Source organism: Choloepus didactylus, chromosome X (genome assembly GCF_015220235.1).
Source record: "Choloepus didactylus isolate mChoDid1 chromosome X, mChoDid1.pri, whole genome shotgun sequence".
In the NCBI taxonomy this organism is placed as follows: domain Eukaryota; kingdom Metazoa; phylum Chordata; class Mammalia; order Pilosa; family Megalonychidae; genus Choloepus; species Choloepus didactylus.
Window position 1 is genome coordinate 115,856,421 of NC_051334.1, and position 25,818 is coordinate 115,882,238.

A 25,818-nucleotide genomic window follows, 5' to 3' on the forward strand; every position below is an offset into this window, starting at 1 on the left:
AGAGATGCAAATTAAGACCACAATGAGATACCATCTAACACCGGTTAGAATGGCTGCCATTAAACAAACAGGAAACTACAAATGCTGGAGGGGATGTGGAGAAATTGGAACTCTTATTCATTGTTGGTGGGACTGTATAATGGTTCAGCCACTCTGGAAGTCAGTCTGGCAGTTCCTTAGAAAACTAGATATAGAGCTACCATTCGATCCAGCGATTGCACTTCTCGGTATATACCCGGAAGATCGGAAAGCAGTGACACGAACAGATATCTGCACGCCAATGTTCATAGCAGCATTATTCACAATTGCCAAGAGATGGAAACAACCCAAATGTCCTTCAACAGATGAGTGGATAAATAAAATGTGGTATATACACACGATGGAATACTACGCGGCAGTAAGAAGGAACGATCTGGTGAAACATATGACAACATGGATGGACCTTGAAGACATAATGCTGAGCGAAATAAGCCAGGCACAAAAAGAGAAATATTATATGCTACCACTAATGTGAACTTTGAAAAATGTAAAACAAATGGTTTATAATGTAGAATGTAGGGGAACTAGCAGTAGAGAGCAATTAAGGAAGGGGGAACAATAATCCAAGAAGAACAGATAAGCTATTTAACATTCTGGGGATGCCCAGAAATGACTATGGTCTGTTAATTTCTGATGGATGTAGTAGGAACAAGTTCACTGAAATGTTGCTATATTATGTAACTTTCTTGGGGTAAAGTAGGAACATGTTGGAAGTTAAGCAGTTATCTTAGGTTAGTTGTCTTTTTCTTACTCCCTTGCTATGGTCTCTTTGAAATGTTCTTTTATTGTATGTTTGTTTTCTTTTTAACTTTTTTTTTCATACAGTTGATTTGAAAAAAGAAGGGAAAGTTAAAAAAAAAAAAAAAAGAAAAAAGACAAACAAGGAAAAAAAAAAAAAAGATGTAGTGCCCCCTTGAGGAGCCTGTGGAGAATGCAGGGGTATTCGCCTACCCCACCTCCATGGTTGCTAACATGACCACAGACATAGGGGACTGGTGGTTTGATGGGTTGAGCCCTCTACCATAAGTTTTACCCTTGGGAAGACGGTTGCTGCAAAGGAGAGGCTAGGCCTCCCTGTATTTGTGCCTAAGAGTCTCCTCCTGAATGCCTCTTTGTTGCTCAGATGTGGCCCTCTCTCTCTGGCTAAGCCAACTTGAAAGGTGAAATCACTGCCCTCCCCCCTACGTGGGATCAGACACCCAGGGAAGTGAATCTCCCTGGCAACGTGGAATATGACTCCCGGCGAGGAATGTAGACCCGGCATCGTGGGATGGAGAACATCTTCTTGACCAAAAGGGGGATGTGAAAGGAAATGAAATAAGCTTCAGTGGCAGAGAGATTCCAAAACGAGCCGAGAGATCACTCTGGTGGGCACTCTTACGCACACTTTAGACAACCTTTTTTAGGTTCTAAAGAATTGGGGTAGCTGGTGGTGGATACCTGAAACTATTAAACTACAACCCAGAACCCATGAATCTCGAAGACAGTTGTATAAAAATGTAGCTTATGAGGGGTGACAGTGGGATTGGGAATGCCATAAGGACCAAACTCCACTTTGTCTAGTTTATGGATGGATGTGTAGAAAAGTAGGGGAAGCAAACAAACAGACAAAGGTACCTAGTGTTCTTTTTTACTTCAATTGCTCTTTTTCACTCTAATTATTATTCTTGTTATTTTTGTGTGTGTGCTAATGAAGGTGTCAGGGATTGATTTAGGTGATGAATGTACAACTATGTAATGGTACTGTGAACAATCGAAAGTACAATTTGTTTTGTATGACTGCGTGGTATGTGAATATATCTCAATAAAATGATGATTAAAAAAAAAAAAATTCCAACAACCTACTTTGCAGACTTGGAAAAGCTAGTTATCAGATTTATTTGGAAAGGGAAGATGCCTCGAATTGCTGAAGACACTCTAAAAAAGAAAAACGAAGTGGGAGGACTTACACTCCCTGACTTTGAAGCTTATTATAAAGCCACAGTTGCCAAAACAGCATGGTACTGGCACAAAGATATACATATAGATCAATGGAATCGAATTGAGAATTCGGAGATAGACCCTCAGATCTATGTCCGACTGATCTTTGATAAGGCCCCCAAAGTCACTGAACTGAGTCATAATGGTCTTTTCAACAAATGGGGCTGGGAGAGTTGGATATCCATATCCAAAAGAATGAAAGAGGACCCCTACCTCACCCCCTACACAAAAATTAACTCAAAATGGACCAAAGATCTCAATATAAAAGAAAGTACCATAAAACTCCTAGAAGATAATGTAGGAAAACATCTTCAAGACCTTGTATTAGGCGGCCACTTCCTAGACTTTACACCCAAAGCACAAGCAACAAAAGAGAAAATAGATAAATGGGAACTCCTCAAGCTTAGAAGTTTCTGCACCTCAAAGGAATTTCTCAAAAAGGTAAAGAGGCAGCCAACTCAATGGGAAAAAATTTTTGGAAACCATGTATCTGACAAAAGACTGATATCTTGCATATATAAAGAAATCCTACAACTCAATGACAATAGTACAGTCGGCCCAATTATAAAATGGGCAAAAGATATGAAAAGACAGTTCTCTGAAGAGGAAATACAAATGGCCAAGAAACACATGAAAAAATGTTCAGCTTCACTAGCTATTAGAGAGATGCAAATTAAGACCACAATGAGATACCATCTAACACCGGTTAGAATGGCTGCCATTAAACAAACAGGAAACTACAAATGCTGGAGGGGATGTGGAGAAATTGGAACTCTTATTCATTGTTGGTGGGACTATATAATGGTTCAGCCACTCTGGAAGTCAGTCTGGCAGTTCCTTAGAAAACTAGATATAGAGTTACCATTCGATCCAGCGATTGCACTTCTCGGTATATACCCGGAAGGTCGGAAAGCAGTGACACGAACAGATATCTGCACGCCAATGTTCATAGCAGCATTATTCACAATTGCCAAGAGATGGAAACAACCCAAATGTCCTTCAACAGATGAGTGGATAAATAAAATGTGGTATATACACACGATGGAATACTACACGGCAGTAAGAAGGAACGATCTCGTGAAACATATGACAACATGGATGAACCTTGAAGACATAATGCTGAGCGAAATAAGCCAGGCACAGAAAGAGAAATATTATATGCTACCACTAATGTGAACTTTGAAAAATGTAAAACAAATAGTTTATAATGTAGAATGTAGGGGAACTAGCAATAGAGAGCAATTAAGGAAGGGGGAACAATAATCCAAGAAGAACAGATAAGCTATTTAATGTTCTGGGGATGCCCAGGAATGACTATGGTCTGTTAATTTCTGATGGATACAGTAGGAGCAAGTTCACAGAAATGTTGCTATATTAGGTAACTTTCTTGGGGTAAAGTAGGAACATGGTGGAAGTAAAGCAGTTATCTTAGGTTAGTTGTCTTTTTCTTACTCCCTTGTTATGGTCTCTTTGAAATGTTCTTTTATTGTATGTTTGTTTTCTTTTTAACTTTTATTTTCATACAGTTGATTTAGAAAAGAAGGGAAAGTTAAAAAAAAAAAAAAAGAAAAAAAAGAAAAACAAGGAAAAAAAAAAGATGTATTGCCCCCTTGAGGAGCCTGTGGAGAATGCAGGGGTATTCGCCTACCCCACCTCCATGGTTGCTAACATGACCACAGACATAGGGGACTGGTGGTTTAATGGGTTGAGCCCTCTACCACAGGTTTTACCCTTGGGAAGACGGTTGCTGCAAAGGAGAGGCTAGGCCTCCCTATGGTTGTGCCTAAGAGCCTCCTCCCGAATGCCTCTTTGTTGCTCAGATGTGGCCCTGTCTCTCTAGCTAAGCCAACTTGAAAGGTGAAATCACTGCCCTCCCCACTACGTGGGATCAGACACCCAGGGGAGTGAATCTCCCTGGCAACATGGAATATGACTCCCGGGGAGGAATGTAGACCTGGCATCGTGGGACGGAGAACATCTTCTTGACCAAAAGGGGGATGTGAAAGGAAATGAAATAAGCTTCAGTGGCAGAGAGATTCCAAAAGGAGCCGAGAGGTCACTCTGGTGGGCACTCTTATGCACACTTTAGACAACCCTTTTTAGGTTCTAAAGAATTGGGGTAGCTGGTGGTGGATACCTGAAACTATCAAACTACAACCCAGAACCCATGAATCTCGAAGACAGTTGTATAAAAATGTAGCTTATGAGGGGTGACAAAGGGATTGGGAAAGCCATAAGGACCACACTCCACTTTGTCTAGTTTATGGATGGATGAGCAGAAAAATAGGGGAAGGAAACAAACAGACAAAGGTACCCAGTGTTCTTTTTTACTTCAATTGCTCTTTTTCACTCTAATTATTATTCTTGTTATTTTTGTGTGTGTGCTAATGAAGGTGTCAGGGATTGATTTGGGTGATGAATGTACCACTATGTAATGGTACTGTAAACAATCGAAAGTACGATTTGTTTTGTATGACTGCATGGTATGTGAATATATCTCAATAAAATGAAGATTTAAAAAAAAAAAAGGGACACAGTTGGGACGAAAGAAAGAAAAAAAAGGAAATATAGAATGTAAGCTTTGTATCAATGTTGAATTTCTTGAACTTCTTAGCTGCGCTTAATGGGATTGCATAAAAGAATGTTCTTATTCATGGGAAATGCATATATGAATTATATTGTCTGTTCAAGGATGTGTGCAGTTTGCTCTCATATGTTCAGAAGACAGAGCAATAGATGATGGATGATAGGGAGGGAAGGAGGGAGGGAAAGAAAGGAACAGTGCTGTGACAGGATGTTAAAGTTGGTGGATCGGGGTATTGGGGGAGGGGGTTGGGCTATGCTGGAGTTTTGTGTATGGGGTTTGTATTGTTTTTGCAACTGTTCCTGTAACTTTGAATTTATTTCAAAATAAAATAAAAAAAAATTGTATCATAAAAAAAATAAAAAAACAAAAAAACAAAAAAAAACCTATATACTCTTACCAACTTTATTATATTGTTTGATCAAATCATATTCAAGAAAATTAAATTGTCCAGTTAAAAAATAAATAAATAAATAAATAAATAAATAAAAGTAATATATGTGGTCATTTTCTATCGGAAAGCCCAGGTTGAGGGACTAGGCTGGGCTTGGGGGGAGACAGAGTACCCACAGTGTCTTTGAATTCCATATTCACTACTGAAGGCCTCCACCCCCGTCTTTAATTGGCAACTCAGGCTGACCAAGGAATCTACCTGGAGAGGCCCCAAACAGGAGAGAGGAGAAGGGAATACTGCCCCTGAGAGACAACTGGAGTTCTGAGGATTGGGAGAGTGGAGGGAGGTCCAGCTCAACTGGCAGTCCTCCTTCTGGGAATTCAGACCCCAGGGGCTGGAATTCAGATTCCGGCTTCAGTCAGCCACGCCCCTGACAAGATCAGAGTCACCAGGAGAACTAAAGGCTCCATATCTCCTTACACTGGTGGGGGAGCTGCGGGCTGGCCAGCCCCACCTGCTGGACAGGAGAGGAAAAGCACCAATTCTAAAGGCCTCATAGGAGGGTCTCATTCTCAGGAAAACTCCATACCCTCCCAATGAGACCTGGGCCTCACTAGACTGGGAAAATCTGACTAGGGTCAACCATATCTGAGGAGACCCACTCACAAAAAGGTTACATAGAGGCAGAGCAAGAAACAGAAAAAACAAGAGGGGAAAAATTCTGATCAACTAAATAGAACCTAAGTTAGAGGTCTAGAATAAGTTGAACTGAATAACAGAGGCCAGAGAACAAAGCCAACCAACAAGAAAACCACTAGGTAAAAGACAGAAAACAAGCTCCAAAATAAACTAATCAAGAGAATCAGATGCCTAGACAACTTAAGATAACAAGCCATACCAGGAAACACAAAAACATGGACCAGCCAAAGGAACAAACTAATAGCTCAGCTGAGACACAGGAGTGGAGGCAACTAATGCTAAATAAATTTGATGAAATGAAGGAAGATATAGCAAAAGAGCTGAAGGATATAAAGAAGACACTGGCTGACCATAAAGAAGAATTCATAAACTTAAAAAAACAAATGGCAGAACTCATGGGAATGAAGGCCACAATGGAGGAGATGAAAAACACAATGGAGGAACACAACAGTAGATTTGAACAGGCAGAAGAAAGGATCAGTGAACTGGAAGACAGGTCATTCGAATTCATACACACAAAAGAACAGATGGTGAAAAAAATGGAAAAATATGAGCAGGGTCTTAGGGAGCTGAGTGACAACATGAAACGCACAAATATACGTGTTATGGGTATCCCAGAAGGAGAAGAGAGGGGAAATGGGGCAGAAAGAGTAATAGAAGACATTCACTGAAAATTTCCCAACTCTTATAAAAGACAGAAAATTAGAGATTCAGGAAGTACAACGTACCCCAAATAGAATAGATCCCAATAGACCTACTCCAAGACACTTACTGGTCAGATTGTCCAATGTCAAAGACAAAGAGAGGATTCTGAAAGCAGCAAGAGATAAGCAATCCATCACATACAAGGGAAGGTCAATAAGACTATGTACAGATTTCTCTGCAGAAACCATGGAGGCAAGAAGACAGTGGCATGATATATTTAAGATACTGAAAGAGAAAAACTGCCAACCAAGAATTCTATATCCAGCAAAACTTTCCTTCAAAAATGAGGGAGAGATTAAAACATTTTCAGACAAACAGACACTGAGAGAGTTTGTGAATAAGAGACCGGCACTACAAGAAATACTAAAGGGAGTGCTACAGGCTGATAGGAAAAGACAGGAGAGAGAGAGTTGGAGAAGAGTGCAGAAATGAAGATTATCAGGAAAGGTAAAAGGAGAGGAAAAAATAAGATATGACATATAAATTCCAAAAAACAAAATGGTAGTAGAAAGTACTGCCCTTACAGTAATAACACTAAATGTAAATGGATTAAACTCCCCAATAAAAAGACACAGATTGGCAGAATGGATTAAAAAACAGGACCCATCTATATGCTGTCTACAAGAAACTCACTTTAGACACAAGGACAAACATAGACTGAAAGTGAAAGGTTGGAAAAAGATATTTCATGCAAACAACAACCAGAAAAAAAGCAGGAGTAGCTATATTAATATCAGACAAGTTAGACTTCAAAAGCGAAACAATTAAAAGAGACAAAGAAGGACACTATATATTAATAAAAGGGTCAATTCATCAAGAAAACATAACAGTCATAAATATTTATGCACCAAACCAGAATGCCCCAAAATTCATGAGGCAAACACTGCGATCACTGAAAGGAGAAATAGATACCTCTACAATAATAGTTGGAGACTTTAATACACCACTCTCATCAATGGATAGAACATCTAGACAGAGGATCACTAAAGAAACAGAGATGTTGAATTGTATGATAAATGAACTAGACTTGACAGACATTTATAGAACACTACATCCAACAACAGCAGGATACACTTTTTTCTCAAGTGCTCATGGAACATTCTCTAGGATAGACCACATGTTGGGTCACAAAGCAAGTCTCAACAAATTTAAAAATATTGATATTATACAAAACACTTTCTCAGACCACAATGGAATGAAGTTGGAAATAAATAAAAGGCAGAAGGTCATAAAATTCACAAACATATGGAGACTAAACAACACCCTCTTAGAAAACCAGTGGGTAAAGGAAGAAATTACAAGAGAAATTAGTAAATACCTTGAGGCAAATGACAATGAAAACACAACTTATCAAAACTTATGGGATGCAGCAAAGGTGGTGCTGAGAGGGAAATTTATTGCCCTAAATGCCTATATTAAAAGAGAAGAGAGAGCAAAAATTGAAGAGTTAACTGCTCACCTGGAGGAATTAGAGAAAGAATAGCAAACTAACCCCAAAGCAAGCAGAAGGGAAGAAATAACAAAGATTAGAGCAGAAATAAATGCAATTGAGAACAGGAAAACAATAGAGAGAATCAACAAAACCAGAAGTTGGTTCTTTGAGAAAATCAATAAAATTGATGGACCACTGGCTAGGCTAACAAAAAAAAAGAGAGAGCAGATGCAAATAAATGCAATCAGAAATGGGAAAGGAAATATAACTACCGACCCTGCAGAAATTAAGGAGATAATGAGAAGATACTATGAGCAACTATATGCTAATAAACTAGACAACTTAGATGAAATGGACAACTTCCTAGAAAAGCATAAACAACCAACATTATAAGCTATAACAAGATCTGTGAAAGGAACATCCTTTACAAGTTGCCACTGCCTAACACAAGCACAGCCTCAAAACACATCATTCCATCTGTCTGGTAGCAACACTGCTGTGGGAACAAGAGCTGCTAAATGCCACCCAAATTATTTCTGAGTTAGTTTTCATGAGGGAAACAAAAGCCAATGATGGGATGGTCCATGCCAAAAAAAAAAAAAGCATTCATTGCTGGAACACAAATCCTGGAGGGTTCCCTAAATTCCTCAGTTACTTTCTTGTCTATTTGAAAGCTGGCTCAAGGAGTATAAGAGAGCTACTTAAGTTCAATTAAGTTATTTAATGTGATAAGGACATAAGATCAAAGATGATCAACTACTTTTACAGTTAATAACTTGCATGATGATGATGATAGGTGTGTGCTATGTGCCAGGTACTGGCCTAAGGATCTCATTTAGCTATATTCAACCGCCTACTTGACATTTCTGTGTATGTTGTATAGGCACCTAAAACTTACCACATCTACAATGAAACTCTTAAAGACAAAAGATTTCAGGGAGTTTACATCCTAATAGGGGAAGACAAGTAACAAATAAGGAAACAAATAAATATATAAGATCAGGTATTGATGATCACCACAAAGAAAATAAAATATGGTGATGTGACAGTGACTAAGTATAATAGGGAAGGTATAGCTACATTAGATGGAATGGTTAGAGAAGACATTTGTGAAGAGATGATCTTTGAACTTGAGACCTGAACAATGAGAATGAGCCAGTTATGAGGAAACCTGGCAGAAACATTCTAGACAGAAGGTACAAAAGTGCAAAGACTCCATTACAGAAAGGGGTTTGATGTGTTTAAGGAACAAATAGAGGCCCGTGTTGCTGGAGCTTAGTAATGGGGGGGGGGGGTGAGAGTGGAGAAGTAGTATAACATGAGATGAAAGAGGTGGGCAAAGACCAGATTATGCAGGGTCTTACAGGACACGGTAAGGAGTCTGAGTTTTATTCTCAATAAATGAATGGGAAGTTATTGGAGGATTTTGCAGGGGATGAGGCATATGACCTGACTGCACACCTATTATGTAGATAGCAGGAGGACTAGAATGGGATCTAAGATGTCAATTAATATACTCTTGAAGTAGTCCAGGATAGAGATGGTAGAGATTTGGAGGAGAGTGTTAATGGAGGAGATAGTGAAACATGATCAGATTCTGGATATATTTTAGAGGTAAAAGAGACCAAACTTGATGAATGACAGGATGTGAGAGGTGCAGGAAAGGAAAGTGTAAAAACTGATCCCCCATATCTGGCTTATGTAATTGAGTAGATGGTGGTGTCATTTTCTAAGATGGGAAAAACTTAGACAAAGTATAGGTTTGGAGGTGGCATGGCAGCAATCAAGAATTCCATTTGGAGCATGTTCCATTTGAGAAGCCAGTGAAACATCCAAGTGGGGATGTCAAGTAGGCAAGCAAATATATGAATCAGAAGCAATCATAAAAAAGGTGAGATATCTAAATAAACTAGTATCTATTTTATTTTTCCCCAAATGTAATTACACAAATAATTATTAATATTTGTCACACCTACTAAAATGTAAGATCTAGAGGGCAGCAATCTTGTCTGTCTTATTCCCCTTGCATTTACAGTAACAAGCACAGTGCCTGGGAAATAGTAAAAGCCCAATAAATATTTGTGGAAGGAAGGGAGGACATAGGGAGGGATGGAAATAAATTCACTCTCTAATTAGGTCAGATTTTAAAGGGAAAGGCATTGAAGACCCTCTCACTTATTTTTCAAGAAGATCAATTTTAAGGGTACTTTTATGGGGCCACATTTTGTAGAAGTAGAGTTTTCAAAGAGGTCAAGAATGATGAAAGTCTTTCCCTCTTTTTCTCACACAACAGGAATAATAAGGACCAGAGCCAGCTCCCATAAGGCTCCTTTCCTTGAACTAACCTTCCCAGATAAAGAGAAACTATTCCTCAGTCAAGCAAATACAAGTACTTATACTCCTCTGTTGGAATCTTCAATTCACATGCATTATTCCATGCCCGTTTTTGTATAGCTTGAGAGCTAAGAATAGTTTTTACATTTTTAAAAGGTTGACCAAAACCAAAAGAAGAATGATATTTTGTGAAACATGAAAATTATATAAAACTCAAATTTCAGTGTCTATAAATAAATCTTTATTAGAACAAAACCACACATCCATTTACATATTGTCTAGGGCCACTTTCATGCAACGAGTCTTATATGGCCCACAAAGCTAAAAGTATTTACCACCTGGCCCTTTACAGAAAGTTTGTAGATTCCTGCATTACTGCATTTCATGCTCTACACAAATAAGTATTACTTGGGTGATATTTTCATTTCCATTTTACAAAAGAGGAAGGTAAGGCTTATGACAGCCAAAAAGTAATAGGACCTGGATTCAAATGCAACACAGTAACAAAGATATCAATAACAAAAATATATAATAATTTCAACTGTCACTAATTGAGTGTTCACCAAGTGCCAGAATCAGTACTAAGGAGTTTTCATGTTAATAATCTTTTAATCACATATTCTTCATCACAACTGTATATTGAAAGATGCTACTATTATGATACCCATCTCATGGATGAGGAAACTGAGTCTCAGAGAGGTTAAGTGACTTGGCCAAAGTCTCACTGTAAGAGAACCAGGTTCACAGCCAACTCCAAAGGAGCGGAACCTTGGGGTTCATATAACCAGGAAAGAGAAAGTTTAAACTGTAGTGCCATCCTGAGGGTTTGGTGTTTGGGTTTGGACACATTCAGTGGCTATCTAAGTGTAGATGTTTGAGATTTGGGCCTGGAGTTCAGGTGAGAAGCCTGAGCTGTGGAGATTAGATTTGGGAGTCATGAAAGTGGATGAGCTCAGCCACTGAGACTATGCGGAGTGAAAAGAAAAAGGATCAAGTATGGGAACTCGAGGAAACATTGACATTAAGTGACAGACTTGGAAAGAGGACTGAGAATGAGAAGCTGAAAAGAGATGAGGGAAATCAGGAGAGAGGAGTCACAGAAGCCAAGAACAAAATCTCTAGGAAGGGGTGATGCACGGGGGCAAATACTGCAAGGGGAGGTCAAGGATAAAAAGCATAGAAGACTGTCAATCTAATTTAGCAACATGGAGTTCATCAGTAACCTTAGTGAGTGCCTATTTAGTAAAGTAATGGAAGTGAAATCAGACTGCAGTGGGTTGAGCAGGTGAAAGGGAGGTGAGGAAAGCAAAAGAGGAATGAGGTAATTCTTTCAAGAAACTTGGCCATGTAAAGAAGACAGACAGGTGTTAGCCAGTAAAGGACCTCAAATAAAAAAAATTAAGATCAAAGAGATTTGAAGATGTTTATATGCTAAAAGGAAAGAACACATAGGGAAGGAAATTTCAAAAAAATTTTAAATCAATAACCTATGTTCTAAAACTAACTCCACACCTTTCCAGTAGTGTAAATTCCAACTATTACATTCCTTGATGTTCTGAGATCTTTCTCACTTACTTGCAGTCACAATTCCAGGTGACTCAGGTTACTGGAATCCTGACTGCCAGGCAAACGTGGTGTTTCTATCTCATTACCCCGCTTGCCTTGAGACCAGTCTTCATCTAGCATCCAGAAAGACATGAAATCTAAAGATTTTGTTTGTTTTCTCTTCTTATTCTTTAAAAAAACTGCATCTCTTTCAGTAAACAGTGGCTGAAGAGTGAGTAATGACAAAATTATCCAAGAAAAATCCAATACCTAAGATTATAGTCAATGCAGAAATATAAAAGGAAGGTTCTCATTGCTTAGTAATGACTTGAAAAAACGAAGTTAGCTATACAAAAGCTCAGAAGCAAGGAAGAAGCAACAAGGATAAGAGAAAAAAGCAAGAAAGTCCAAAAATTACCAAGGACAAAAAAGGAAAAGAAAAAAGAGGAGGAAAAAGTGAAAACATGAGTCAAAGAGGGGCAGCATAACTATGCAACAGGAGCAGTGTACAGCAGGAAGCAGCAGTGATGCAATGTGCCTGGCTCCTGTGCACATGTGCAAGGATTTCTCTAAAGTCTATCACTAGGAATAAAATTGCTGGATCATCATAGGGTATGCAGACAACATTAACTGAGTTTCAAAAGTGGTTTTTGAAAACTAATCTGTAGTGACAAAGAGCAGATCAGTGATTGCCAGAGACTACAGTTAGGAAGAGAGTCTGACTTGCAAAGAGGTAGTGGTCACAAAGGTATATGCATTTGTCAAAATTCATTAAACTATACATTTAAATTCGGTGCATTTTATTGTATGCAAACTATGTAAACTATATTTCAGTAAAGTTGGTCTCTTAATCTATGCACTCTTAAAGTCTATATTTTTATAGTATGTCTTGATATTCTGGAGGGGTAACACTGCACCTCTATCCCCACCCCCAGCCTGGTTTTTTCTCTTTAGGAGTGTAATGCTATTAGTAACACTTGGCTCTTTCATATAAATTTTAGAAGCAGTTTATTACGTTCCATGGAAATGAGAATCTGAATGGAATTGTGTGGAATCGATAGGTGAATTTGGGGATAATTTACCAATTTCAAGTATTATGTCTTCCTATTCAGTAATACAGTATAGCTCTTCATTTCTACAACATTCCCCATAGAGTGCTTGCAATATTTTTAAAATTTATTCTTGACATCCTTACATTTTTGGTTGTTATTGAGTGTTTTCTTTTCTGTTATGCTTTCTAACATTTCTAATAATTGTTCCTGGTGAATAGAAATGCAGTTGTCTTCTGTACATTGATTATTTTAAATCTCTCCATCTTGCTAATTCTTACTGGTTCTAATTTATCCTTAGATACTCTAAAGTCTTAAATGTAGAAAATCATATAATCTACAAATAATGACACTCTTATTCTTTCTTTTCCAATTATAATATCTTTTATTTCTTTTTCTTGTTTTAATACACTGGCTAGAACCTCTTGCATAATACTGAATAGAAGTAATGAGTCATCATCCTTGTCTTGTTTCTTAACTTAAAGCGAATACTTTCAATACTCCTCCATCAGAAATGATGTTTTATTATTATTTTTACAGATTCCTTGTATTAGATTATAGAGATTCCCTCTTATCTCTAGTTTGCTAGTTTTTTAAATTAATGGATTTTTTATTTGGCCTGATGCTTTTTCACATCTATTGAGACCATCATATATTATTTTCTGTTAATGTGGTGAATTACATAAATTGATTTTCTAATATTAAATTGACGTTAAATTTCTGGGATAACCCTTGCTTGATTATGAAGAATTATCTTTTTTTATACTTTATTAGGTTTAATTTTGTAATATGTTGTTTAAGATTTTTATATCTATGTCATGAGTGTGTTTGTCCTGTAATATTCCTTTCCTTAATTATCTTTACAAGATGTTGTTATTGAGGTTTTAAGGGCCCCACAGAAAAACTGAAATATATTCCCTGTTTTATTATTCTCTAGAATGATTTCTGTAAAATTGAAATGATCTCTTCCTTAAGTGTTAGGTAGAATTGACCTTTAAATAATCCTAGCCTAGTGTTCTCTTTTGGAGAAGATTTTTAGCTACTGATTTTGTTTCTTTAATATTTTTAAAACTATTTATCATTCACCATCACCCTGAAAGTGTGGTCTTTGGGTTCCCAGCTTTATATAAGCAGGGGTTTCCTGTAAAGACTCCATCTTGGCCCCAGACTTCATCTCCTGTTCCACACTCCTCCTCATGCAGCTTTTAAGGGGGAGCTCAAGGTCTCCAGAGTTCAGGAAAAATCCTCAGGGATAAAGCCAGTTTGAGGGATAGTTTACCTTCCAGGATTCCTCCTGTTTTCAACCACTTTTTGGCCTCTGTAGAATCCTTCCCTTTGTGCCAGCTCAGCAAAGTCTGTCATGTGCTGGAAATGGAAGTCTTTCCAGACTTCTCAGGGAATATAAACATATGTTCTGTGAAATCTCAAAGTGGAGCTCTACTATGTAGAAGGTTTCCCAAATTTAGCTGACCACAGAAACCTTTTCTCTCAGAGAACTCTGAGGAACAAATGCTGCATAGATTACAACTTGGAAAATCCTGTGATCAATGATGTATAAATACCCTTCTACCTCTAGCATGCTATAGTTTTGGCTTTGAACCTTTAGAGAAAAATCACAGGCTTACATGGGGGAAAAATCATTCAATTGTTCACTTTGAGGCAGTTGGGTTAGTGTTGTCTGGAACAGCTCTAAAATTTTAAGCATCCAGAGCAGCAAAACGTGCCAACACTCATAAGGGAAAGATCCTTGAGCATCTGGCAGTTAGAAATCACTAGTGAAGGTCCAGGGGCACCAGCCATTTGTATATGACCATAATCCTTAAAATCAAATATTCAGCTGGTTACACATGGATAAGTAAACACACATATTTATTTCCACTTACTCCAGAAACCCCACTAAAATAGCAGTAAATGAATAAAAGTCATAAACCCGTCAGTACAAAGAGAGAGAGAAAGGTGACAGCAGATGAGTAAGCATCTTAGAAACTATGGAAAGCAGATGAATAAGCAGTAGCTGATTTAGCAGATCAGAGAGAGCTGAAATTTAAACCTAGAGTAAGAGTAGACAACAAGAAGCAAGATTATCTGAACCTCAAAAATCTTGAAAATGCTCCAGAATTAGAGACACAAGATATAACTGAAGGAAGGGGTCAGAATAAGATGGATAACGGAAACTAATTCCTATTCCACCCAGCTCAATTTCTAGTAAGGTTGAACAAGAAAGGATCTTGTCTTGAGGATAACAGGAATACTTGAAGATGCAAATGAGGGAACTTACTGAAATGAGAGACATTAAATGGATGTCCACATACTGAATGGGGAAAGTCTCAGCCCCTTTCCCTCATGCATCTCCAACAACACCAGCAGGCATGATTATACTCTCCAGGCAGAAAAATGAAGGATACCTCTATAAGGATATGAGCAGCCCTTGGGGAAAAATCTATAGATATTGATAGAGGACAATGTATTAGTTAGGGTTCTCTAGGGAAACAGAATAAACAAGAGATATCTATGAATATAAGATTTTATAAAAGTGTCTCACGCAACTGTGGGTATGCACAAGTCCAAATTCTGTAGGGCAGGCAGCGAGCTGGCAACTCCCATGAAGGTGTAACTCCTCAGGAAACACTTTGCTGGCTAGCTGAAGAAGTGAAGGTCCTCTATCTGTCTTGCTTAAAAGTCTTCAACTGATTGGATTAAATCCAACTGATTGGATTCTCTCATTGTGGAAGACATGCCCTTTGTTGATGTAATCAGTCACAGCTGCAGCCAATTGACTGATGATTTAATAAACCAGCCTTCTGGTTTATTAACCAACCACAAATGTCCTTGCAGTAATGGTTAGGCCAGTGCTTGCTTGACCAGACACCTGGAGCCCATCACCTGGCCAAGTTGACACATGAACCTAACCATCACAGACAACCAATTAAAAAGTTGTGTCCCTGGCGGTTTGATGTGCCAAGCTATTGTGGGACTTGCCCTTATGAAGCTCCTTACTGCAAAAGAAAGGCCAAACTTGCATATAATTGTGCCTAAGAGTCTCCCCCTGAGTGCCTCTTTGTTGCTCAGATGTGGCCCTCTCTCTAATTGAGCCACCTCGGCAGGTGAACTCACTGCCCTCCCCACTACTTGGGACCTGACTCCCAGGGGTGTAAATCTCCCTGGCAATGCAGGATATGACTCCCGGGGATGAATCTGGACCCAGCATCGTGGGATTGAGAATATCTTCTTGACCAAAAGGGGGATGCAAAATGAGACGAAATAGTTTCAGTGGCTGAGAGATTTCAAATGGAGTCGAGAGGTCACTCTGGTGGACATTTTTATGCACTATATAGATAACACCTGTCCCAGTTTGAAGTTATTATGTCCCCCAGAAAAAGCCATGTACTTTGATGCAAACTTGTGGGGCAGATGTTTTAGTGCTGATTAGATTGGAATCCTTTGAGCATTTCCATGGAGATTGAGCCACCCAACTGTAGGTGATAACTCTGATGAGATAATTTCCATGGAGGCGTGGCCCCACCCATTCAGAGTGGGTCTTGATTACTGGAGCAGTATATAAGCTCAGACAGAAGGCGCAAGCTTGCCACAGCCAAGAGGGACACTCTGAAGAATGCACAGGAGCTGCAGATGAGAGACAGTTTGAGGACGATCGTTGAAAGCAGACTTGTGCTCCAGAGAAGCTAAGAGAGGGAAAATACTCCAAGAGCAACTAAGAGTGACATTTTCGAGGAACTGCAGCCTAGAGAGGAACATCCTGGAAGAAAGCCATTTTGAAACCAGAACTTTGGAGCAGACGCCAGCCACGTGCCTTCCCAGTTAACAGGGGTTTTCCGGACACCATTGGCCATCCTCCAGTGAAGATACCCGATTGCTGATATGTTACCTTGGACACTTTATGGCCTTAAGACTGTAACTGTGTAACCAAATAATCCCCCTTTTATAAAAGCCAATCCATTTCTGGTGTTTTGCATTCTGGCAGCATTAGCAAACTAGAACAACGCCTCTTAGGTTTTAATGCATTGGAATAGCTAGAAGTAAATACCTGAAACTATCAAACTCCAACCCAGTAGTCTGGACTCCCGAAGACGATTGTATAATAATGCAGATTACAGGGGATGACAGTGTGATTGTGAAAACCTTGTGGATCACACTCCCTTTGTCTAGTGTATGGATGGATGAGTGGAAAATGGGGACAAAAACTAAATGAAAAATAGGGTGGGATGGGGGGATGGTTTGGATGTTCTTTTTTTACTTTTATTTTTTATTCTTATTCTGATTCTTTCCGATGTAAGGAAAATGTTCAGAAATGGATTGTGGTGATGAATGCATAACTATATGATCGTACGGTGAACAGTTGATTGTATACCATGGATGATTGTATGGTATGTGAATATATTTCCATAAAACTGAATTTAATAAAAAAAAATTTGTGTCCCCACAGAATCAGTCAGTGTCATTTCTACAGGCATATATTATTTGTAACCTTTCATCTTTAATAACGCCTCACTCTTAAGTATAATAGGACATCAAAGAATCATCATACATTTTAGGACATCAAAGAATCATCATACATTTTAGGAAAGCCACTAACAGGAAAGAGTTTAAAAGACAAAAACAAAAAGGTAGTATAAACAAAGAAGGGAGTAGAACATAAGGAATATAATTAATATCCCCAGAGAGATAAAAGAAGATATTGCATCCATGAAACAAGAACAGTGTGCGAAAAAAGGAATAACTAGAGAACAAGAAAGAACTCTTAGAAATTAAAAATGTGAAATAAAAAGTACATGAGAAAATTTTAAGAGAAAATGGAGGAAATTTCTCAAGAAGTAGAAAAAAGAGACAAAGAGTTATAAAATGGAGAGCAAAAGTTAAAACATTAGAGGATTGGTTTAGGAGGTCCAATAATCCAAATAAAAGGAGTTCTAGAAAAAGAGACCAGAGAAACTGGAGAGGAAGAAATTATTTTTTAAAAAACCTTAAGAAAGTATCCCAGAACTAAAGAATGTGAATTTCCAGATTAGAAGGCTCACAAAATGCCCAACACAATGAATGAGAAAAGACTCATCAAGGCACATCATGATAAAATTTCAAAACAGTTGAGATAAACAGAAAATCCTAAAACCTTCCAGAGAGAAAAAAAAAATCACATACAGAGGATCAGGAATCAGAACAGCATCCTATTTCTCAACAGTAACCCAGGAAGCTAGAAGAAAATGGAGGGAAAAAAATCTTCAAAGATTACTGGGGAAAATTATTTCCTACCTATAATTCTATACTCAGCCAAATTAATCATCGAATGAGAGTTGGATAAAGCATTTTCAGACATGCGAGTTCCCAAAATAATTACTTTCCACACACCTCTCTCAGAAAGCCCTAGAGATCTGTGCTCCATCAAAGTGAGGGAGTAAAGCAAGAAAAAGACAAAAATGGAGCGCAAAAAAGGAGAAATATCTAACTCAGGAGAGAAGCAAGAATAACCACTAGAAGGGTGGTGAAGGGAAGTCCCAGGATAACAGCTCTATTACATACCTGAAGACCAACCTATCTAGAGTGAAAAGGAAAAGAAAGCTCAAACGAAAATAAAACTGATAAGAAAATCAGCCAAGCCTCATCTCTCCCTCATTGATGATTCCTGCTCCTATGGGGCAATCACTTTCAGCTCTTTTTAGGGTATTTTCCTCTGTGTGTCTAAAGAACATTCTTGTTATTCAAGTTCTTGATTTTTTATATTGTAAGCATTATCTATCAACTTCCTACTATGCAAGATGAGGATTTGACTCATCCCCTCACCTGCACCTCACCCCTATCTTCCAATATAGTGTTTTGATTCTCAGTTCCACTGAGAATTCACAATGGTACATAAAAATCTAAGGAATTATTTTTAAGAAATTAGTCAAATGAGAGAAGAAGAAAATGATAGCAAAAAGGCTTTGCAAGAGAGAAAATGTAATCAAACATAGCCCAGCTCTAAAATATATTCACAGTCACAATAACATAAATGTTAAATATTGATTTAACAAAGCATGGTGCTAGAACTATATTAGAAGATGGAGCAGGGTAAACCAAATTCTCTACTACCACAGTAGAAAATCAGTAAATAATGTTTAAAATTTAAAAATCAAGAAATAACAGGAAGAATATGTTCTTTAGACATGCAACAGTACGTACCAGAAAAAAAACTGAGAAGAGTTTAATGTGATGGCCTCAGGAGAGCAAGAACCATGAATGGGGGAGGGATGAGGTTTGGTGGTAGTATTTAATTTGTTAAGAGATGTAAATGGATGACTTGAATTTAAAAATTAAATTAAATTTAAAGTAATGTTGTATACTAGATTAGATAATGGAACAGAAAAAAAAAGACAAGATGAAATCCGAAAAAAATATCTGTTGTTTATTTAGTAGCAATATACAATATTAATTTCTTAGTTTTGATAAAGGAACCTTGGTTATGCAAGATGTTAACATTAGGGAAAACTGGGTGAAGGGTATACAGGAACTCTCTAGAAGTAAAATATTTTAAAAATAGAGTTATTGAAAAAGCAATCCTTCAATAGCTCTCCATGGACAATATGGCAGCCACTAGCTCATATGGCTATTGATCACTTGAAATGTGGCTAGTACAAATTGAGATGCATAGTAAGTATAAAATACACACTGGGATTTTGAAGACTTAATATGAAAAGAAGAATGTAAAATATCTCATTAATAATTCTGTTGATTACATGTTGGAATCATAATATTTTGGACATATCAAATTAAATAAAATATATTAAAATTGAAAAAATAAAGAAAATTAAGTGTTCACCAACTAAGATTTGCCAGGGTTGGCCTGAAGCTGCCACTACTCATAGAAATCCCACCCACACAGAGCAAATCAATGAATACAGATATAGCCAGTTACCAACTGGGTGAGGGACTGAGCCAAAGGGTGAAGCTGTGTTAGCCTGGGTTGTTAGTTGGAGGGGAAGTGAACATCTGCCATCCTTGCCTACCTTCTCTATGTGTTTTGTTTTCACACTGCTTCCTCTGATGTCTTTTCATCGTAGTCAACAATATTTGTTGAAAAGGCACCCCATTTGCTGATTGTGTTCCGGGGTTGGGGGCAACCTCTCTCCACGCTCCTCTCACCTCAACCCAGCTCTTCTTCTGACAGTGTGAAGACTAATATTTTAGACTGAGTGCAATGGGTTCTGCATCCAATTTTTTGTATCATCAGGAGAAGGCTTCTCATTAGATTCAAATTTTAGAGATCATTATACCATTTAAAAGGCCAAGAACTAAACAGAAAAAATGATCAAAGGATGTAACAGTTCACCAAAAAAGGAAACACAAGTAGCTCTTAAACATAAGAAAATGTGTGCAACCTAATAATAAAATAAATGCAAAACATAACAACTGAAATAGCCTCTTCATCTACCACAGAAATAAAAAATCAAAAGTATGATGACTCACTATATTGATGAGGCTATATAGGAAGGCATCCTCATACAAATGAAATGCATTTACCCTTTGATCCAGCTATTCTATTTTTAGGAATTTATCTTTCAGATATACTGGCAAACACATAAAGGCAAAACATAAAAATGACTAAAATTCCATCAACAGGGATTTAGTTAGAAGAAACATAGGACATACTGATTTCGGCAGAAGAGTATATAGCTGTCAAAAAGAATGAGGAAGATCTTTCTATATTGGCATGGAAAGACTTCCAAGACATTTTGTTAAGTGAAAAAAAGCAAAGTGCAGAATGATGAGTATACTATACTACCATTTGTGTTTTTTTAAAAAGTGGGGGATAATCACATATCCATATTTGCCCATATATGCGGAAGGAAATTCTAGAAGAATGCACAAGAAATTAATAACAGTATTTTAGAAAATACTCAGAATTATTTATCTTCCCTCACAGGAACTCATTCCTCCAGTAGAATATAATTCTTTCCTAATTCCTTTCATCCACCAACCTTTTAGATGCTCTCCCTCACTCCCTAACCCACCCAAACCCCACTTTGCCCTTCAGCATCCAATTCATCTCCCCAGCTTTTGCTGATAAACTCTTTTGTGCTCAGTTGGTAATAGCTTCCTGGGGCAGCTCCTGCCCACAAGATTTTATGAAGCACTTTTAAAACCTTGAAAGCAATGGCAAGGGGTTGGCTTGGAGGTGGATACCCTGTAAAGTTGAATAGAGGACAGAGCCAACCTCTCTGTGTTTGTGGCTTTGCAAAGACCTTGCATTTGGCAAAATTCAAGTAGTAAATGGAAGATCTGATATAAGCTAAAGTAGCCCATTGAAATCAAGTCCTCTAATCCTAAGAACAAAGCTTCATAAGCAGCCACATCAGAGTCTGAGACTTTGGTAATTTTAAACCGTAACAAGGATTTCTGTGAGTTTTGAAGGTCACGTTGAAAAAGCAGCAGATACAGCATTTGGTTTGGCAACTTTTTTCGCCTAAGCTTCTCCACCTTCCTTCCAACATCCAGTGCTTTTCAGAGGCATGAACTTCTCCCTTGCATATACCAGTATCACTGGAGGAAAAAGGCAGGGCCTGCATTCAACCAGGGGGAGAGTAAAATGGTATGAATACTTTTGCAAGAGGTGAAGATAGAGCAGGGGCAAAAGAAGATAAAGCATGCAAAAGTGAAGATCCAAGCCAGAAAGCCTCATTGTGGCTACTGCTTCTTTTGTTTAAAATGATGGAATTGGTGGAAAACAATGAGGTAGTACATTAAAGCCTTTAAAATCCCTGGGCAGCCAAAGAGGGTCCTTTGTGACAGCCTTCTAAGTGAGAGCCCCTGCCAAGCTAGGCTAAGTGGGTATACCTGACATCTTGGAACGTGTTCACTTCTCTTTCAGAAAAGGCTATTAAATGATGGATTGATTTTTTTTTCTTTTTTTTTTTTTGAAAGAGGGTGAAGAATAAAGACTGTTTATGAAAAGACTGGCACTTGGAAGGAAGGAGGCAAACACTTGCTGACCAACATGAAAATATAGTGGTTCACCAACTTTCAATCATTCTCAGCAGCCCCAGTACATCATGAGCCACATTTCATTTTCTTTTCTCTGGGTACAAATAGTTGTCACCATATTTCTTCGGCATGTTAGCTATCTCTCTGACCTCTGTTGTCCAGAAATATAAATACAGTGTATGATACACAGGTTCAATTGCTAGGCAACTCTCTTACCTTCCTCTTTGCTGCTTTACTAAGCACTTGGTACCGACAAGACTTTGTATTTTCATAGTGAATTGGAGAAAGAAAACATTCATCTCAAAGAGGTGGGGTGATAGCTTTGGCTATTATCCATCTAAGCAAGTGCTTCTCAATCCTGGTTTTGATAACACTCCACAGTATCTCCCTCCATATCTCAATATGGTCTTGCAAAGTCTCAATAGAAATTCCACTCTAAATTCAAAAGCCTTAAACCACCTTGAAGAAACTGAGCAAGTGATTATAACTTCAGCTAAAACATCAGTGTGCAGGGTCAAACAAAACAAAACAAAACAGGCAGCACCCACAGCTTCCAACATATTGGAAAACATTTCATTTATTCCTTCATTTAGCATACATATATTAAGCTTCTGCTATGTAGCAAGTACATGCTAAGTGGTGAGTACACAAAATAAAATTCAGTTCTTGCCCTTGAGGGGATTAAAGTCCGGTAAGAGGAGACAGATATATAAACAGATGAATACAATAGAGTGTAATGATGGCAGTCTGCACAGCATACAGTGTGGGTTGAACAAGCAGGAGGTGACCTTTAAGAAATGAATAGGCATTAATCAGTTAGATGGTAGTTGGGGTAAGGGGATGTGGGTATGAGGGGGAGGGCGGGTATTTCAAGCAGAGTTAACAGAGTAAACAAAGGCACATGTGATAGTTAAGTTCATGTGTCAACTTGGCCCAGGTTATGGTGTCCAGCTGTTTGGTCAAGCAAGCACTGGCCTGATTGTTCCAGTCAGGGTATTTCGTGGATTTAAATCATCAGTAAGTTGATTCCATCTATGGTTGATTACATCTACAACCAACTGAGGATATTGCCTTCAACAATGAGAGAAGTCTCATCCAATCAGTAGAAGGCCTTAAAAGGAGAAGTGATGATTTCAGCAGTCAGAAGGGAGAATTTCCATCTCTACTTCAGTCAGCCAGCTTCCTCTGGGGAATTCATAGAAAACCTTCATCGGAGTTTCCAGCTTACAGTCAGCCTTGTGGAATTGGACTTGCCATCCCTACAGCTGCGTGAAACAATTCCTATTTTAAAATCTCACAATATTTATTATATATTTAGAGAGAGAGAGTTCTGTATCCCTAGAGAACCCTAATACAGAACAGAAAAATGAAACAACTTGATATGTGCACGCAACAGGAAGCCAATTCTTTATGGCTAAAGAACAAGCTTTAAAAGTGAGACATAAAATAGGTAAGTGTGCAGATTGTTTTAGTATGGCCCCAAATTTGTCCATGGATCCCTGTATGCACCCACCTTTGCAACTTTGCCACTCCTCCCATCAAAAGGTAGACTCTATTTTTCCACCCTCTGAATCTGGGTTCATCCGTTTGACTTGTTTTAGCCATAGCAATTGTTAGGATTAAAAAGTGCTTGTACATTGAGACTTTCCCCTTCTTGCTACTGGTAACCCTGCAACCATCACCATGTGAACAAGAAAAGGAATAAATATCCACTGAAGTGTTTCAATTAAGTGAAAAACGCAACCCAGAAAACCTATTTTGCTATTATTATGGGTAATTTAAAATGGCCTGTTTCCTAACTTCATATAAGCAAACCGTACTTCAAATGAGCAATCTGCTTGGCAAGCTTTGTTTGCATCAGAAAAAAGTCACTTCCCCAAGCAAAGCAGCAGCAGTTTTTGTACTTAAGGATAGAGGCTCTAGAATCTAATTGGCCTGGGTTCCAATTCCGGCTCTATCATTTATTATGTTGTGTGACTTTGGGCTAATTACCTAACCTCCCTGAGCCATGGTTTCCTCATCTGTATAATGGAGATAATAATGATAACTCATAGGGTTATTTGAGGCCTAATTCAGTTTCATTTATTATTTAGTTTTCTCCTTGGGAGACACCACAAGCAGCATTTGCTAGAACCAAAGAATTCAACCATAACTCTTTCTGCTCAGAGTTTACATTTTTCTAAATACTTTAATAGAGGAGTCCAGTGCCCCATTCAACACAAGAAGTGTTATAAGTTAAGGCCCAGTAGCAACAGGAAGTCACCAGAGAAGCTAGATCAGGGACCTAGGGGTACATGGCAGTGTTTCTTCTTTCACTTAGCAACCTGGTCTTCCTGAAGTGAGAAGCAGAGAATAACTATTCATTTCCTCCAAGACATTCAAACTATTAAAAGGAATCCATTACCAAAGTGTGTCAACTCAGCTGAAATATTCCCAGCAGCGTTTACAAATGTCATACGTATCTTCTTCCACTAAGTGCAAACTCAATCCCTGAGCTATTTATTACCTGACACCAGCTTCCAGAATGTCTTTCTCTTCTCTCTACTATTAATGTCTTGTCAAATTTGTTTTAGCCCCTCAGAGAACCTCCATGCTCTTCCCAATGATTGATTTTTCCATCATAGAACTCTGAAGAACTTCCTGCCTCAATGCAGTTCACTGGAGGAATGCCTCCAAGACATTCTAAGCTGTCTCATCACAGAGAAGCCAAGATTTTATCATCAAAACTGCCACATAAATTTGCAAACCATCATACCACATCTCAGGAACAGTACTTATTAATCCATCAGGAAGACTGACAGATTTCAGCAATTCTGTTAAAGTAGTTAGCATGTCTATAATTTCTCCTAAAGAATCTCCCAAATCCTGACTTATTTTATACTAACAAAGATGAATAGTGGAAGCACAGAATCCTCAGAGAATAACTTCTGCAGCTCTAGAGGTCAACCTTTCAATGCAAGCAGCACCGTAAGCAAGGTGGAAGTGACTTACAAAACTTCTCTAACAGGCCACCAACTTGCAAATTCCAGAACCCCACCTGCCTCCCCCCACCAATGGTATTATGATCCTTTATAACCGAGGTTCAGAGCTACTTGCTGTCCCTGGTGGTAGCACTCAATCCACCAGTTATGTTGCTTCTTCCAAGACCGAAATTTAATTGGTTTCAATATTCCTTCTCACATTTACCAAGCCTCAGTGGAGCCAACATGAAGAATCTCATTAAGTTAACTGGCAAAGGGAAAGAGCTACTTTGACTTCAGACAAGAGCTCAAGGACAAGGGTTCAACAGTTTTCAATTCCCCTGGAACACCTAGCAGAAACTGGCCAAGCAAGCAGTTGTCATTGGAAAGCAAAGTGGGTAGACCGGATGGTTCCAAGAATGAGACTGATGGCCCAGTACTTTCATATTCTGGGAGAGGCAAATGGGGTGACTAATGGATGAAGGTTGACTCCATCACCAGCACATGTGGGAAAAAATGATCCTAAGCCAAGCCTCAGCTCAGATATCATAACTTTTTTTTTTTTTTTGGTAGAAGTTGACTTTTTTTTTTTTTATTAAATTCAGTTTTATTGAAATACCTTCACACACCATACAATCATCCATGATACACATCCACTGTCCACATAGTTATGCGTTCATCACCACAATCTATCTCTGAACATTTTCCTCACATCAGAAAGAACCAGAACAAGAACAAAAAATAAAAGTGAAAAAAAAACACCCAAATCATCCCCCCATCCCACCCCACCTGTCCTTTAGTTTTTTTTTTTTTTAATCTTCATTTTATTGAGATATATTCACATACCACGCAGTCATACAAAACAAATCGTACTTTCGATTGTTTACAGTACCATAACATAGTGGTACATTCATCACCCAAATCAATCCCTGACACCTTCATTAGCACACACACAAAAATAACAAGAATAATAATTAGAGTGAAAAAGAGCAATTGAAGTGAAAAAGAACACTGGGTACCTTTGTCTGTTTGTTTCCTTCCCCTATTTTTCTACTCATCCATCCATAAACTAGACAAAGTGGAGTGTGGTCCTTATGGCTTTCCCAATCCCTTTGTCACCCCTC